Genomic DNA, 18500 nt, shown 5'->3' with positions numbered 1-18500 from the left:
AACTGCATTTAAGTGGGGCTAACACCGACACAAACATTGCGACGAGCGACTAAATGTCGACACTGTGGCCGACAAAGCACGCAATGCCTGCATACTAACCATGCAGGCCGGCTATCTCCCCCCCCCCCCCCCCCCCCCCCCCATTTATTTGGCACTGAATCCCATTCCGCTGGTATGCAATACGGTGTTCACCTCTGCAGATGTATGTTGAACCGCATGAAATACAAAGGGTTTGAAAATGATGTCAACTGTAACGTAAACGAGTGCCGCTATAACGCGGATACGCGGTATGAATATCCGAAGAAGTGTCGAATCTGGTCATTCTTATAAATACTGTTGCTGTAATTTTGTATCACCGCTCCTCCCATGCACAACAAGCACAAAAAGCACAAACTTATGCGTCATGAAGGTGCGCGACGCATAATGCTTCATTAACGCTTGAAGATGCACCAACAGCTCGACATGCCAGATTATGTGTTTGGCCGGCTGCGAGTACAGGAACTTTGTGCAACCCGTGTACACAAGTCCCGTGAACGCGTTCGGTTACACAACGGCTGATCTTTAAGCAACAGGATCTGTAACTGCTGAAATGAAGATGACTGTCCGAGAGGCAGGCTTGAATGCTGACATCTCGAACGCTACAGACATCAGCGCATCCTCCCTTCATCTCAAGACCCACAGGTGAGCATCGGCGGCGTGTACGCTGCCATGGATTAGCGGTGCGATTGTCTACACGACAGATTTATGCCCTATACAAGCCGACTCGATCCGTATTCGTCGGGTTCATGTATTCCTAGAAAAACTGCGATTCTGGAAATAAGCGGAGGAGGAGGCACGCCTTCTGTTCCTTTGTTCCATCACTCCACTGGTGTCACGCTCCCTTAAGGGCTCCTGAAGAAAGCGTCCCGTTTCCTTTCCTGCAGAAACAAAGCATCGCCTCGCCAATGCGCGCCTTGTTGACGCAACGTATGCGCCACACAGAAGAGAGAAAGAAAGAGCGCAACGAGTCGAAGTGAAGAAAGAAAGGAGGTTTCCTTTCAATCACATCCACGGAGGAGGAGCAAGGCGGCGCTAAAACGACAGCAGCATCACAGAATCGCCGGCTTCTCCTCCATATAGACCCAAATAAATGCAACACACGCGGGGAGTCGCATCGCTATATCGTCGGAAGCCTTCCTTCCTCCCCATCTCGGTGGGGAGACAGCGACCTTCATAACCTCCTCTTTCGCCGGCGAAAGAGCGACGCGCTCGTGCTCCCGGCCGTGCCTAAGTTACGGCACGGTCCGATTGACGCCAGCTGTGGCGGCTCAATGAGCCGAGCTCGGCACGAAGCTCGGTCACACGATGGGACTATCGGGTTTCGGCTCGTTCCGTCGGGCGAAGTTAGCGACAAAAACGTCGGACGGAAGCAGCGACGATGCCGTGAAATGAGGCAGCCTCTCCGAGGATCCGAGTAATGGCGATGCAAGGCGACGTATACGCGGTGCGTGGAGAGCGTGTAGTGTATGTGACACTGGAACTGGAGGCCTTTTAGGTTATGACAGCCAAGCTACGTAGCATGAGTGCACGGTGTGCCTCGGCCGAGGTGTTTAAAAATGGCTATACTCGGTGGTTACAACCTACGAAAAAATGTAAGCTCAGCCCAGAGACATCACTGTGTGTCCCACAGACAGAGAATTTGCATAAATGCTTCATCCAATAGCGCTTACTTCATGAGGTCAAGCACATTCTCAGTTGTTTCGGACAGTTGACTTTCCCATACACACACGCGTTTGTGTCGCTGGTTTAGGTCGAAAACTTGAACGTTCTGGTAAATTTCGTCGGGGATTCTGACACAGGGATACAGGGATTCGTTTGGACGGCAGATGCACTTGAGTGGTATACTCCACGGTGTCGTAAGTGCATACTCTGTATAAGACACTCGCATTCCACGAAATTGTGATTAAGCAGAGGATACGATGCTCGGTCTTACACGCGCTCTCTATACGCTTCCTGTATAGTCTATTTCACCATTCAGTTGAACTATACACAGACGCAGAGAGAAACCACGTCTTATCCTTTCTCGTTTCCTTACACACGAAAAAAAAAAAATGACAGTAAAGGAAAGAGTTCGGCAGCATGATACACTTGCTGTAGCAATTGAGGGCGAAAGCCTGCAGCACACTTGATAATGCGTGAAGTTATATATATAATCGGGGACCAGACTTCATGCAATACATAACGACGAGCCACAACGCGAGAGACATGCATTAATTGACCTCGACGCTCTCAGTCGATTGCACTGTATACCTCCCTTACTCCCTTGAAGCTCTCTACGCCTCACGTGATATTGCACTGCCGCCGGTATCGGCCAACCTTTGAACACAAAGCGATGACGTCATGTCACGACGTCATCATTTGACGCCATCTGATAGCGTCAACAAATGATGGGAGGTCGGGTTTTCCAATTACTTGAGGAAAGTTTCGCTTGCAACTGGTGCAATAGTCGTGCGAATATAACCACTGCCCAATCGGCTGTATACCGTAGTATCAGCGCATTGAACCAGTTCTACCCGCCGTGGTGGTTCTAGTGGTTGTGGTGCTTGACTGCTGATACGAATGTCGCGGTATCGAATCCCGGCCGCGCGCAGCGGCCGCATTTCGATGGAGGCAAAATGCTAGGGGCCCGCGTGCGATCTAAGTGCACGTTAAAGAACCCCCAGGTGGTCGAAACTTCCGGAGCCCTCCATTACGGTGTCTCTCATATTCATATCGTGGTTTCGGGACGTACCCTACCCCAAATAAATATTATATAACCCCAATATACACACACACACACACACACACCACACACACACACACACACCACACACACACACACACACACACACACACCACACACACACACACACACACACACACACACACCACACACACACACACACACACACACACACACACACACACACACACACACCACACACACACCACACACACACCCACACACAACACACACACACACACACACCACACACACACACACCAAACACACACACACACACACACACACACACACACCACACACACACACACACCACCACACACACACACACACACACACACACACACACACACACACACACACACACTACACCGCGGAACGTTATAGAAAAGTGCGCTGGAAAAGCACGCGTGACGACATCGCATCGTCGTCACTTTCTCAAAACGCCGCACGAAACCGCACCGGCGAAAAGTATGCGCGCTATGCGTGTTTGCCTTTCAGCGCGCCTTCTCTTTCACTCTCATCTTCGCGCAAGCACTTTCGGGTGCGGGTCTCGGGCGCACAGAGGCGAGCCTGCAGGAGTCGTATAACGACTGCCAAAGAACTGTCGCTCCGCCTCCAGTTCTTCTCGCTGACTCGCGGTTCTTTTTTACTCTCACAGCCTTTTTCTATACTCTTGAAAGGCTGCAGGCAGCACGTGCGCCTGCATTCTTTGCGCTAAATCCGTGCACCACCCAGAAGGCTGCTGAAGAAAAACCAAGGGACGTATTTTATGATTCCATTCGGACTCCGATATAATTTATTAAGAGCCCCACGCTGCAGTGACCGATAGGCGCGATAGGAAGGACGCAGGTTCGTGCGACGAATGAGAAAAAAAAAAAGCAAGAAGAAGGAAAAAGCTAATAGAATCGTTTGCGACACATTGAATTAAATCAGGACCAGCAGATCCCCTATTCATAAAAAGCACTCACGCTACAAATGTTCGCAAGAGAAAATGTCAGCCAATTCAGGGGCCGCATTCGCAAAAAACATCTTACGCTAAAAAAAATCGCGCACCTGTCTGATTCTGTTTGAGCCGCTTCTACCGTTAAACGATAAACTGGCGTATACGCAGGCAGGAAAGGCGAACACTGTAAGACGGACAGATTGATTGATTGATTGATTGATTGATTGATTGATTGATTGATTGATTGATTGATTGATTGATTTGAAATGTAGCCGCACATGGATTACCTGGCTCGGCGACTGCGAATCAAAATCGCGACATTGTGCTAAGCAGCTGTACGACATAGCAGATCCGTCATGGCGGACCAAACAACAAAAAATCGCAGCATATCCACGGAGTGAATGATGATGAGTGGGCGAAGCTGCGGAGGTTCATCGGTAAACCGTGAATCTTCCGTGAATTCTGCCCAGTAGATCATCACCGACGTGAGATCGGGCGCGTTTGTACTAAAGGTTCGATGAGTTATGACGACTTGCAGCTCACTTTAATTTTACATGTACGCTGTGAATTTTCATTGTTTAGAAAACTATTGCTTTAGAAAACATCTGGCGTCTTTCGTTAAGCAGCTGGCGTCTTTTCGTTTTGCTTTAGAAACAACTAGCGTTCTTTCGTTTTGCTTTTACAAAACATCTGGCGTCTTTCGTTGGTTTATTTGAACAATCAACGGCGTTTTGAACAAAATTTTCATTGTTTAATCATGCACAGGAGAAATCTCACCAGGAACTACCTTGGAGGTAAACAATGGCTGCTAATGGGAATGAGAGACAGAAGAAGTGGGCTTTTTGCTAACACTTACACTTCTTGTCGCGGACAGTTTTTTCTTCGGAGATCCGAGCACTGAGAAAAGCCACATGTGTGGCATACGGCCCCCGGGTGCGTGGCCTTGAAGCACTGAAAGGTCGTCTCACTGAATGGGCCGTAAAACGGGGGGACAATGCCACACGTGTCGGTGGTTGTTTGTGTGTGTGTGTGTGTGTGTGTGTGTTGGTGGTGCGAGGAGGAGAGCCCAGCGGAGTCGGCACGGAGCATCAGTCGCCAGCGAACCACTTGAGCTGTGTGGACGTTTCTTTCTTGGTGTAGCAAATAAATCAGTTCGTTTTGTTTTTAAACACCGGCTCTGTACGTTTCACCTTTGGATGTCTCACGACTTGATCTAACGATTCGTAGAGACACTACACTCTTGGTGCCGAAACCCGGGACTTTCTCGCCGTGGACTTCGTGTTGTTTATTCAACCGTCAACGACTCCACGCCTTGAACGCCTCGGCAACGACGGACGTGAACCTACTCCGGTGAGCGAACTGTTTAACGAATTTGCTTAACAATGGAACGTCTCGTAAAGAAGAGAAGGGTCATACGAGCTCAAATTACGCGACTCATCAACGATTACGAGAATCGGCCACAGCCGCTCGATGAGAATGAAGCCGCAATCCTGCACACCAGACTTACCAGTTGGCATAACGAACTGAACACTGTCAACGACGAAATCGAACCCCTGGTGACAGATGAAGACGCGGAGAACGAGTTCCAACAGACGTGTGAATACAAAGACCGCGTCGTAGCCTGCCTCGCTCGCCTGCAGCGGCGAATGACTGTTACGAGTCGCCCAACGAACGCCGAATCAGCGGGCAATGGCGGCGCTTCACAGACGACGGCGGAATTCAGGACAAGGGTGAAGCTCCCGAAATTTGAGCTTGTGAAGTTCAGCGGGCGGCGCTCGGACTGGCAACCATTTTGGGAAGTGTTTGAGCAGGTGGTTGACAAGAACGAAGAACTGTCACTTATTGACAAATTCCACTACCTGAGGTCGTCAGTCACGGGTGATGCTGCTGCTGCTCTTGCGGGTGTACCACCTACGTCTCGATGCTATCGCGACGCCGTAGAACTTCTCAAAGGGCGTTTCGGGAACAACGAGCTGCTGATGCAAGAGCACATGAGGAGTCTGCTAGACATCAAACCGGTGCGCTCTTCGGATGACGTACGAAGCCTTCGCCGCCTTTACGACACTCTGGCAGCACACATCTGCGGACTTGAGTCGCTGGGAAGGAAACTCCACACCTACGGTGCAATGCTGCTACCTGTGGTTCAGAGGGCCATGCCTCGGGACATTCTTCTCGACTTTGGAAGGAAGTGCGCCACGGACGCCAACTCTACCTTCGACGATCAGCGGAGTTCGTCCACCGAGGGATCGGAGCCAACAACACCGGAGGGAGACAGAGGTACAGTGAACACTTTCAACAAACTCCTGTCTTTCCTAAAAGTCGAAGTCGAGAGCCGAGAAAATCTTGCTGCACTTCAGAGTTTGGACTTAAAGCAGCCCTCGAGGGAGATTCCCAGTCAGAAGCAAAAATCGAACTCAAGAATGCATGGCACAACTGCCCAATCGTCGGCAATGTTGCATCAGAACGTGACACCGCAGGACTGCTTCTTTTGTGGAACGAGCGAGCATGCAACGACAAACTGCGATGCCGCAAAAGCACTTGAAGAGAAAAGACAGCTTCTGCGATCGTCCGGACGATGTTTCAGGTGCACGAGGCGAGGGCACTTATCGAGTGCATGCCGTGTGAATGTGCGATGCGCTAAATGCCAGCGAAAGCATGCAACAACCATGTGTGACCCATCGTACCCAACCAGACCTCCAGATACTAACGATGCCGTCACTAGCACTCAAATAAGTCTCGAGGCTGTCACCAATGATGGGACCGCTCCTAAAGAAACCGTTTTGTTGCAAACAGCAACGGCTCAGTGTAGCGGAGAGTCCTCAAACGCTCACGTGCGAGTTATGTTTGATGGGGGTAGTCAGCGCTCCTACATCACCACACAGACCGCGCAGAAGCTTGGGTGTGAGCTAGTAGGACAGGAAAGACTGAGTGTTGGCTTCTTTGGAGGACACCAAGAAGAACGGCCATTTCGAAAAGTAAAGGTGTTTCTGGAAACGAAAAGGGGTGAGAAGCGGGAATTTGAAGTGCTCGAAACGGATGTCATATGCGACCAAACGATTCCCAAACCACCAAAAGAAACATTGGAGAAATTGGAAGCTTTGGGCTATGAATGTGCTGATTCCAACGACCATGGTCCCAAAGACATTGGTTTGCTGATTGGAGCCGATTACCTATGGGACCTGACCACTGGCCGAACGGTCAAATTAGGGAAACGGCTCAGAGCAGTGGAAACGGCAGCAGGATGGACGGTGCAAGGTCCCGTTGAGGGAAGCAATAACGACGGTCACTGCGCCCAGACCGTGATGCTGCGCACTTCGGTTATCGAGATGACAAGCGACACGCCCAGCAAGCACTGGACGCTAGAATCGATCGACGTCATTGAGCGGAATGAAACAACAAGTACCGCGCTAGAATTCTTTGAGAGCACTCTCTCAATGGCGACACGGAAAGACTTTGAATGCGGAGCCCTCTCGACAACTGAATTGAATCGAGCTGAGTTGTTTTGGGTCCGTCACGAACAGAAAAAGGGGCTACTAACGGAGTTTAAGAGTGTTCAAGAAGAACGGCAGCTTCCTGCAGATTCCCCACTGAGAAACACATCACTCATGATTGACGAAATGGGAGTACTGAGAATCAGCGGAAGACTACAACATAGCAACATGAGCTATGAGGCCAAACACCCAAGCGTGCTACCCAAGGAAAGCAGCGTAGCAAAGCTCCTAATTAGACATTGTCATCACCAGGTACTTCATGGAGGAATTCGCGACGCTCTGACGCAACTTAGAGAGAAGTACTGGGTGGTTGGAGCTCGACAGCTCGTCAAGAAGTCCCTGAGAGAATGCGTAACGTGTCAGCGCTTTCATGCACTACCTGCCAACGAGGTACTCGCTCCTCTGCCGAGAGACCGAATAACGGAGGCTCAGCCCTTTGAGGTAACTGGTCGATATTTTGCCGGACCTCTTCTCATTAAGGGGGCATCTGCTGCGAAATGCTACATCGCCTTGTTCACTTGCGTAGTAACCCGAGCGGTTCATTTAGAACTAGTAAACGACATGTCAACAATCTCATTTCTTCTTGCCTTCAGGAGATTCATAGCAAGACGTGGCATTCCGAGCCCAATTTACAGCGACAATGCACCATGGTGGGGCGGGTTTTACGAGCGCCTCGTAGCACTGACGAAGCAAGCATTGAAGAAGACACCTGGAACTAACGACTCAACGAAGGAAATGACCTTGTCATTGCGGCGGGGAGTGTGTCGCGGACAGTTTTTTCTTCGGAGATCCGAGCACTGAGAAAAGCCACATGTGTGGCATACGGCCCCCGGGTGCGTGGCCTTGAAGCACTGAAAGGTCGTCTCACTGAATGGGCCGTAAAACGGGGGGACAATGCCACACGTGTCGGTGGTTGTTTGTGTGTGTGTGTGTGTGTGTGTGTGTGTTGGTGGTGCGAGGAGGAGAGCCCAGCGGAGTCGGCACGGAGCATCAGTCGCCAGCGAACCACTTGAGCTGTGTGGACGTTTCTTTCTTGGTGTAGCAAATAAATCAGTTCGTTTTGTTTTTAAACACCGGCTCTGTACGTTTCACCTATAGATGTCTCACGACTTGATCTAACGATTCGTAGAGACACTACACTTCTACTTCTACTAACGTTTCCTACTGGAACATGCCAATGGCTGCTAATGGGGAATGAGAGACAGAAGAATTCGGCTTTTAGTTAACGCGCACGCTGCGAATTTTTTATTGTTCAACAACGCGCAGGAAAAATCTCCCACCGGCACCACCTTGGAGGTCAAAGCGTAAGACTGGTTACGCACTACGACTACTACGACTACTACGAGGGACGAACGGGTGCCGCCTTAAGGAGCTTCGCCCCTAAAACTTTCGTAAAGAAATATTTCAGCCGATCACAGTGCAGGACATATGATTAATGAAGCCGGCTGACCAATGGGAAAATGCACTTACGTAAGAAAGCTTTGTGAATTCGGCCCCAGGTTATGATAACGATTCCTTTCACATAATACCATCCCTTTCTTATCACACACACCGTTGACAACCGGGCAATGCAGGTGATAACGTATAACAGGCGAAGCGCAGTTCATTGGCGCAACTAACGGAACGCGAGAAGGAAAAGAGCCGCGAGCCCGAATGTAGCAACGAGCGCAACGCGGTCGCTTAGGTGTAGCGAGGAGGGAGCAGTGATGGGAGAATCTAGACGTTACAAGGATGGAAACTGAGGACACAATGTAAAAAGTACAGGGAGGAGGCATACAACGTACATGTGCAGCAGGAATGGAAGCTGGTGTGCTCCATATGCTGCGGAGCACAGAGCACAGTCCGCGCTCTGTGTTCATGCATAATCACACAGAGTTGTGATTGAGTATTCTATGCACTGTGTACCTGTGCTCTGGCGGTGCCCAGTATCTAAAACACAAAAAAAAATTCGAACGAAAAACTTTTTTTCCTCAGCACGGGAGAAGCGCGTACTTTAACGCACATACATCCACAAGTTCGCATTTTCTCTGGCGCATATAGCTTTCACGTCGTTGCACGGTTTTAGCGAGAACGGAGGGCGGAGGATAAGCACGCGCGGGTTCCTTATTTATCTCCAACGTGGCTCGTTATTCAACCCGACTCTTTACGCATTCAAGGCCCCCGCGTTCTTCTCCCGCACGGCTGCTGCAGCGTTCTCGAAAAGGTTCCAAGCCGCACCGCGCAACCTCTTTCGCTCTCTCCGCACTAGCCTGTTTATACCCCGCGAGTGCGAAAGCTGCATAGGGTACATAGCGAGCACACTGGAGTCGCCTCTGCTTCTATAGAGCCTAGAGACGTATAGTAGTCGCGCGACGTGCGTAAACAGAACGAGCGGCCACGCAGCATCCGCCAACTCGGGCTCTGACTGATGGCGGCGCGCGCCGGATGGGCAGGCCGAGGTTTTTAACCAACCACTTAAGCGCTGGTTTACGACATGTGTATACACTACACACCGCGAGCAGATAGACGCCCACTGCTGCGCAGCACATTAGGCGCACCGCGGAGCCTCACGGAAGAAGAGGGTTTTGTAGAACCGCAGGAGAAAACAAAAATGTTCCCGAGAAATTTTAACGACGCCAGAAGAACGCGCTTCGAAAGCCATAAATCTGAGAACTTTTCGAGGCGGTCACATAAGCGAACTAAAAGGGTCGTATATAACGATCCGTTTAGTTGTATAGGAACTGGAACGAAGCGCTGCTTCGTTAACTTACCGCGCGGTTAGGTCGTGTAAAGTTTTGTTAAAAGCTTGAAAACCAGTGTTCGCGTGACCGCAGAGCTGTCGTAATGCGATACAGAGACCCATGTTAAACCTATACCTGCATGTGATAGCACGAGTAGCAGCTGAGGGGGGTGGAGGTTGTTGAGGGTAGCCCCCCCTCCCCCTCCAAGAAAAAAGAAGGTTTATGGCTACGCCATTGCAGCTGCTCCCCATCTTGTGAAGGCGTGCCATTCGATGTGGCACGACCTCATCCCACGCCATGCTTGTTACTTTCCTCTCACATAGGCAAGGATCGCGACATCGTGCGGATAATAAGGGGAAAATACACGCCGTTCAGAATTTCCAGCACGTCGGCAAACTACAGTTGCCCCATTGGTACCCTAAACGTGAATTCGACAGCAAGGAACGTCTACGTACTGGCGCACTGCAACTGCATAGCAGAAAACGGTGAGCCGCCAACAAACACCGTCGCTCAGCTTCGTGCCACTGCTAAAGCGCGGCAGGGTCACATCGAGGCTGCTGCGTCTGTATATGCGCGTTACATTGACGGCGGCGGCAGCGACGCCAGGCGCGCGCCGTAAATCTCGTCGCGTCGCGCGGTATATACGCTCACTCGGAGCGGCGACAGTAAGGCGCGCCCCTTAAATCAACGCCTACAGTTCGCGTACGCCCTCCTCCTGTCTCCCACCCCGCTACGCTCTTTCCCAAGAGCCCAACCGCAACCTAAGTACGGGGGAGGGGTTAGGCTCGGAAAAGGTATAGGTCTCAGTGATCGCGCGAAAAGATTGCCTGCGTGGTGTCCCGGCTCTCGCATGGGCCGCCTTCACGCGGCTGCAGCGCCTCAGGTTACGCTATATTCGAGGAACGATACAGCTGCCGCTAGAACGAAGTGATACCATCTTTTTTCAGTTATTAGACAGACAGGCAGACATTTGCGTGAACACCGCATAAAAAGACCTTTGCGACGTTTCGGTCGCAAAACAATGTGAAAGGTGTGACTATATTAAATAAGGCAGCACACGCCGCGGCAGGGTTGCCAGGTCTAAACGAAAAAAAAAAAGACAAAAAATTGGAAAAACTAGCCAAAAAGTGGTCAATTTGAGCCGAGGGCAGTGCAAAAAATTACACCATCTCCCGCTAAAGGGAACCATGTGTGGATGCGAAGCAGCGGGGAGCCAGTGTCAGCGCTGACGTTGACACTGGCGCTGACGCTTTTGCTGGCGCAACTCTGACACTGGCGGCGGCGTTGACGCAGGCGCTCATCGCGGCGTTGCGCAGGAGAGAATGAGGCGCGCGCGCTCCGTCATTTTATACCTCGGAACTACCGTGCCGCCCCCAGCGGAGTATGCAGCTGTCGCACCAGCTGTCGTGCGCGCCGCTCCGTAGAGTAGAGGATTCCTAGAAGAGATAGAGGGGGGAGCGTATGAGAGGAGAGAGAGGGGCAGGGGACGCGCATGCGCAGTGGGGAGTGGACGCCGCGGGACGCGGGAGGGAGGAATGTACAAAGCCCCCGCCATAAGCTGCTTCGCATCTGATAGCCAGAAGTATAGCTACGTGTGCGCGAAAATAACGGCGACATTTTAATTTGAATGACTAGATGAAAGAACTGTTTGGAGGAAATGTAAAGGAGTACAGCAAAAAAAAAAAAAAAAAAAAACCTTCAAAATCGTAATTGCTGAGGTTAAGCATAAATGGTTAACTTGCGCAGTCATTTCGTACAGGATGACGAAGTTCCTTGCGCTGTAGCGGAAATGACACTCTCTTCACGGGTCCTCCTTGACTTTTCTTAAAAGGACTAGAAGCAACAGCCTTCTGCGACAATAACAATGAGTATTGCATCAGTGTGCTCAAAATCACAGCTGTAGTGACTGAAGCATAAATTGTATACCAAATCGTTTCTCGCGTGGTGACGAAGTCCGAGCAGTTAATATTCCCGAGTCGCAGTCCGTGCCTAATGATAAGAAGTGGCGCACAGTCCGTCAGATATCCCATTTCTAAATGCGATGAGTGCAGGGTGTCCTGGATGCGGAGCGCTTTCAATTTTCCTGTTCACTTATATTTGCAGTTTAAATTCACGTTCACCAATAGCTGGCCTGCAAAATGAGTCCCCATGGAACAGTTTTCCGCGGAGTCACGGCCACTTATCCAAAAGTATTTCTGTAATGTAAGGGCCAAATTCAATTTTACGACCTGGATACACGCCTTGATAGTCATGTTTTCACACCGCACAATCGAAGGGCACGGCTACGACGTCACAATATAGTGACAATTTTGTTCATATCGAGGCACCAAGAAAGTAGCCAAAAAGTAGCCAAGTAGCCAACAAAGTAGCCAAATTGGCGCAACGTAGACAAACCTGGCAACCCTGCGCCGCGGTGGTGAAGTGGTTACAGTACTTGACTGCTGACCCGAAGGTCGCGGGATTGAATCCTGGTCACGGCAGCTGCATTTCGATGGAGGCAAGATGCTAGAGGTCCGTCCGCTTAGGTTTAGGTGCACGTTAAAGAACCTCGGGTGGTCGAAATTTCCGGAGCCCTCTACTACGGCGTCCCTCATGATCATATCCGGTGGTTTTGGGACGTAAAACCCCGACAATTATATTACATAAGACCGAATGGCAGAGCACTACATCATAGAGGTATGCACAATACATCGGGCACGATATCTTCTCACGCGTTCGCTCATTGGTTTCCTTATCTAGGATGGTCGCGGCATTCTCTAAGCTCGTATTCATGCTTGGATTAACCACAGGAGATGAGTTTGACAGCATGTACCGGCATATAATAGGATAGTTACGTAGTTATAAGCTTCCACATCGCACAGCATATCGGCGACCCTATAGACAGCGAGAAAACGCGACAATTAAGAACCCGACTGCATGAGGTCGCCAGCTGATGAAATGCCGTTTTTAAGTTTGGCTCAACTTTAAGGTCGCTTACTCCATGATACAACGACAGCCACAGGAGTATGCACCATCCGGGAAAATCAGGGTCCAGTATTACTGCTGTTCGCAATAATGTCACCAGAACGCGACCGTTACCGCCGCTCAGGTGGAGGTCTAAAAGGCGGTGCAGGAAGTACACTCTAAGCCAAAAATGGAAAAAAACGAGAGTAACTGCCGGTTTTAGTCCTAAAGACCAACTGTTACTCCCCAAAAAGACCAACTGGAACAAGATGGCTGACATGGCTCAAGTTGGGGCATAGGTTGGGGGAGTAAGCGTTTAGGGTTAGGTTGGAAGGGAGCAACAGAAGGACGAACGGCAACAGTTTCTCTCGGCGCGCAACCGCTGCTCTCCTGCAGGACGCACCCAGTATCGGTCGATGCATGGGCCACATTTTCTTGCGGGCTGGCATAAGGAAACTAGTTTTTGTAAATTGAACAGAGAGATACGCACGCTAATAGGGACATTTGGCTTGTACGTAAAATTTTAATGTTACCGTGTTACCGGAACACATGTTTTAGAAAGGTTTTACCTCCCCGTACGTAAACGGATACCTTTACGTTTGAATAAACCATGAAATGTTGATGATAACGGCATTTAAATTATATTTAATTTATATAAGATTGTATAACCGCTGCAGAAATATCTCGAGGGGTTTTTAGCGTAGAATACCGGGTTATCCGACGATGTTGTCGCCATCTTGTGACGCTTCGTGCAACCGTAGTCGTGGACACGTTTGTTTTCGCCTAGTGTTTTAGAGGAAAAAAAATGATTGAAAAGGTAACTCATTCGTAATAATGCCGCGGCAAGGCATTTACACCAGAAGTGGAACGCACGATGTTTCTGAAATAACAATTTTTTGCTTGCCTGCTTCATCTTGTTCCCGCTAGATGGCGTCACCTATCCAGCCTGTCGGGGTATTTATGTCAAGGCTTCTCACGTTTTTACCGCTTCGGTATTCTAATTCTAGGTCACTCTAGTGACTCTAGCCGCTGAAACAAAGTGATCGCAATTACCGCTCGCACTTCGGCTTATTTTTACTCGGCGGCTGGAGCCTCGGCAAAGCGGGTATCGCGAGTAGCCGCGAACGAATGTGGATTTTCGAGATAGGGCCGTAAACGTAAAGCCAATCCGGAGAGTAGTTCACGTTCCGTAAAGGCCCGCGTATGCGCAGATTCGTTCCGGCAACTCGTAACACGGTAACGTAAAGCTAAAAGCCCACAGTACAAGCTAAAATCGCCCAATAAAAGGCATGGTTGCACTAGAACGCCAGCACCTGAAGCTGTTGTCGTCGCAAGTCAAATGGCGTGTTTGCGTATAACATTTGGCAGGAGGCGTTGCATTTGGCATAAATATATAGCCTGAGAGTGTGGCAATGAAATGCGAAGCTTCGCGAGACTCCGTGTATACTTCGCGACAAACAAGCGGTTGAGAGAAGTACACACACGTACACAGTTGATAGACTTTACATTTGCGGTTTTATGCTGACAACGAGACTGACAGCGAGCTAACGCCGCTGCCTCCCCTACCCCCTCATCTCTACCTTGTCACTGGCTGATTTTGGCGGGAGGACAGTTATCGCAATCGGGTCCGGTAGTTTGACTTTGTGTTTAATCTCAGAGCAAACGGACGTTATCAGCTCGGGCGGTGTTGTCTTTTCAAAGGGGAGGCGGCTCTTCCGCAAAAAATAGTATTATTAATATTGATATTAATAATAACAATGATAATAAAGAAGAAGAAAACACACCTCCGGGCAAAAAAGAATAAAAGAAAAAACTGGCCTTTTAGCTAGCGCAAAGGGAGCACGGCAAAGCCTGCAGGCCTAGTGTTTTCGCGAGAGACTCATTGCCTTGACGTTTTCAGATGTATACATTGTTACCTTCTATTCTCTTTCGAACATCACCACTGGTTCTGCACGCCTATACTCATTTCACTAACATGTCAGAACGCGCAACGACCCGTCGGTACCTACATAACCCCGTTTCCTTTCAGACGGCGCCGTAGCGTTTGGTGGCGCAGTGGTTAGCGTGCGCGCATGGTGATTAAGTGGTCGCGAGTTCGAATCCTGTGTGTTTGTTGCAAATTTTCTGAAATTTCTTTCTGAACGAGATGTCTGTGTATCATTTGTACATCCAAACAAATATGTGTATAAACCTCAATGTGCTCTAGAAGTCAATCAAAAGCGATTTTTTTTTTCGGCCCAAGAAGAAACTAAGGAGTAACGGGAAGGAGCATCCGTTGCTCCCTTGAGGAGCATCAGAAAGGAGTAACAGTTGGTCCTCAAGGAGAGCAACGGTTCGTCCCCTTGCCATTGCTCCTTTTAGGAGAGGAATGGGAGTGGCAAAGCACTTGCTCCCTCAAAGGAGGAACCCCTATACCCCCGTTGCTCTCTTTTGGCTTAGAGTGTACGTGGGATTTCGAAAAAGAGCCAAAACACGTACGTTTCGTATTAATGTACCGAACAAAGGAAGTACAAGCTGTTATTTTCAAGCCGATAACGTTCGAAGCATCGTCCAGCTTGACGTGTACAACGCTCAGTCGCATGAGTATGTACTTTATACTGCTGCAGCTGAAAATTTATACGCTGACAGGAGGACTGCCGTATCTAGAAACACAGGTTTAATGCGGCGGTTGTGTCGTTTGCGCATCGAGCACACGGTTCTCAGGGCAGCCGATTATTTACAAACAAACGACGTTTTTCTATAAAGCCGTACAAAGATTCGCAAGAATGCGAGGTGCCGCCTTAAATTTTAAAACAGCTGTGGGGGTGAAAAGCCTGGTTCATCCTTGGCGTTTACTTTTAACAGAAGAGCTGTTTAAGCTCGACGTTCGGTGCTGGATCGTTCGTAGAAAGTCACGTTGCCTAGCAACCACTTCGCACGTACAACTGCGCATGGCTTTGCCGAGTGCGCCGCCTATAGCAACGCGTTGGAAGAAGGAAAAGAGGAGGAGAACAGAAGTGGAGAGGAGGAGGAGGAGAATAAATAAAGTAAAAGAAAATTTCTTGTCAAGGCGGGATTCGAACCCGGGTACCCACGGGCCGAAAGCAAGCGTCGTAACCACTCGGCTATCCAGGCACGCTGCAGTGCAAGTACTTATGGGAACCACCATATGATTACGTTGCTATGGGCTAGAGAACGAGAAAAAAATCACAGCATATCCACGTGGTGAATGATGATGAGTGGGGCGAAGCGAACTCGCGCTGCAGCACGGCGATGGCATTGGCGCGAGCGTGGTCCTTCTTGATGGAAGATATTGTGACTAGATTGTTTGAGAACCACAATCTGTTGCACACACCGCAACTATGGCCGAAACTGTTATCAAGGATCTCCCGCTGGAAGCGCGCGTCGGCGCCTTCGGGCAGAGCCCGCCTGATGCGTTTTGCAGCCACTTCACGTGCTCGCACAGCCTCGGGCTCTGCCTGCCGGTACGCGCGCTTTCTCGCCGCTTCACGGTCCTTCACATTTTGAAGATCCGATTCGCGCCGCAGCCGTGCATCTTCGGCCTCGCGGGCTCGAACGGCGGGGTCTTCGCGCCGCAGCCGTGCAGCTTGTCGAGCAGCTTCGGCATCGCGGGCTCGAACGGCGGAATCTGCTTCGCGGCGTCGACGTGCAGCTTCGGCCTCGCGGGCTCTCACCTCAGGATTTTGTCTGCGAGCGCGCGCTGCCGCCGCCTTCCGTGCCCTCCGTTCCGCAGCCTTGTCTTCCATCTGGCGACTCCGAGCTAAAGAGAAAGTGTGCCAAGAGGGAGCCTCATGGCGCGTTACTTCTGAAATGTTGTCTTCGGGTGTCGTTGAAAACACGAGACGTAGTAAAGAAGAAAGAACGCCACACAGGCGAACAGGCACGAGAGTGTCACTCGTCAACGTCGTCTTCTTCTTCTACTGCATACCAGAACGCGCGCTTCTCACGAGCTAGAGGTGGCTACTACAACGGTACAAACAAACGGAGGATGGACAGACTCACGGTATAAGGAGCTTCGCCCCTAAAAGATAGAGAGAAATAAACATCCGTATTGTTCTGCCCCCTCTTGAAGAGAGCGGCCATGGGCTGTGTGTGGTTGCCTTTGAAGTGCCGCCGAAGGAGCGTCTTTTCCCGCCGAAGGAGCCTCCTTTCCCCAAATATGTCCCGACTGGAGGGCCCGTTCTTATCTTCGAACCCCTTCCTTTGTTACCCACTTTAAACGGTGACACGTGCGACCATTAGAGTGCAGCTCGGCGTCGTCTTTGTCGGCTCTTGGAGAGTGAGAAAACGCCGCCGACGAAAGAAGAAACGCAAGGGGCAGTCTCGCCCCAGCAGCCCAACCAACAGCACCGCTTTTTTACGGGGACCGAGTGCTTGTGAATGTCTTAAATGAAATGTATCTCTATTCCTGCTAATTAAAGTTAGTTTTGTTTAAATGTTCACCGGTGTTCAACCGTTAACTGGCTGGATAGCGGACGCTTTGACCCGTCAAATGCGAGCTGCGAGACCAGCATACGTATACTTCAAAGGCTTAATTTACAAACAAGGTATGTATACGTCACTATCATCCAGCTTGACCGGCAGGTCATGTGGCACGGCATGGCTCTAGAACTGCTGTAACAAACAAACAAACAAACAAACAAACAAACAAACAAACAAACAAACAAACAAACAAACAAACAAACAAACAAACAATGCAAGCGAGAGGTGCACTCACTACGTGATGCCAGGAAGATCTCGAGCGCGATGTTCTGCAGGAGGTAACGCCTCGAAAAGATGGCCCGGATCTCGGAGAAGTGCCACTTGCCATGCACGTGGTCGCAGTACTTGATCGCCTGCGCACAAAAGGGAGGCACGCACGCGTCAATGCGAGGGCTATATGTTGTTCAACTCAACGTCGTGCATGTAAAAGAACGTGGACGCAACAATCACAACGACAACAGCGACACAAATGATGGTGTTGACTGCAATTCCCAGAACAAATAAGGCGAAACGGGACACGCATACGCACGACATCTGCGCACTTGTGGAAAAAACACTCCCAAACTTCGTTCTGGCTCTTCTATACAACTGAAGCATCATTCCACGTTAAAGTTATGCGCTCGTTATAGCAAAGTTTAAAAGACATTTACCTGCAGGAAAAAAAAAAAAAAGGACGGCGTTCAAGATCATCCATACGTATCTGCTCACAAAGGGTGTCCGGACAGGGAGTTCCTCGTTCCGGCTATGTTTCCGGAAAAAGTGTTATACGCGTTTTGTGCACGTTCCTTAGCAGCTAATAGGGCATTTCTCAACAAACTAGCGCTGAGGCAGCGTTCACGGTACTGTCCGTGTTCTCGCAAATTGTCGAAGCGCTCTCGTTATAGAAAAAGATTTAAAAAATGTCCATTGAGCCAGCACGTAAAAATTACGTTGCATTACTGTAGATGACCATGAACTACACCTTTATCTCATGCGGACACAACTGCAAGTGCGACGAATGCGCATGCGTTTCCACTGCTCGCGATCCCAGGGCGCTACCCCATATCCATTCTTACGATTGCACACTTATAGGTAGGAAAATGCGCATCCGCGCCGCCACGATGCGCTAAGCGCTCACAATAACACGTTAATGGTATACGATCAACAAAAATGAGGAG

The sequence above is a fragment of the Rhipicephalus sanguineus genome, chromosome 2 (genome assembly GCF_013339695.2).
Source record: "Rhipicephalus sanguineus isolate Rsan-2018 chromosome 2, BIME_Rsan_1.4, whole genome shotgun sequence".
NCBI lineage: Eukaryota > Metazoa > Arthropoda > Arachnida > Ixodida > Ixodidae > Rhipicephalus > Rhipicephalus sanguineus.
This window is presented reverse-complemented; position numbering follows the sequence as displayed.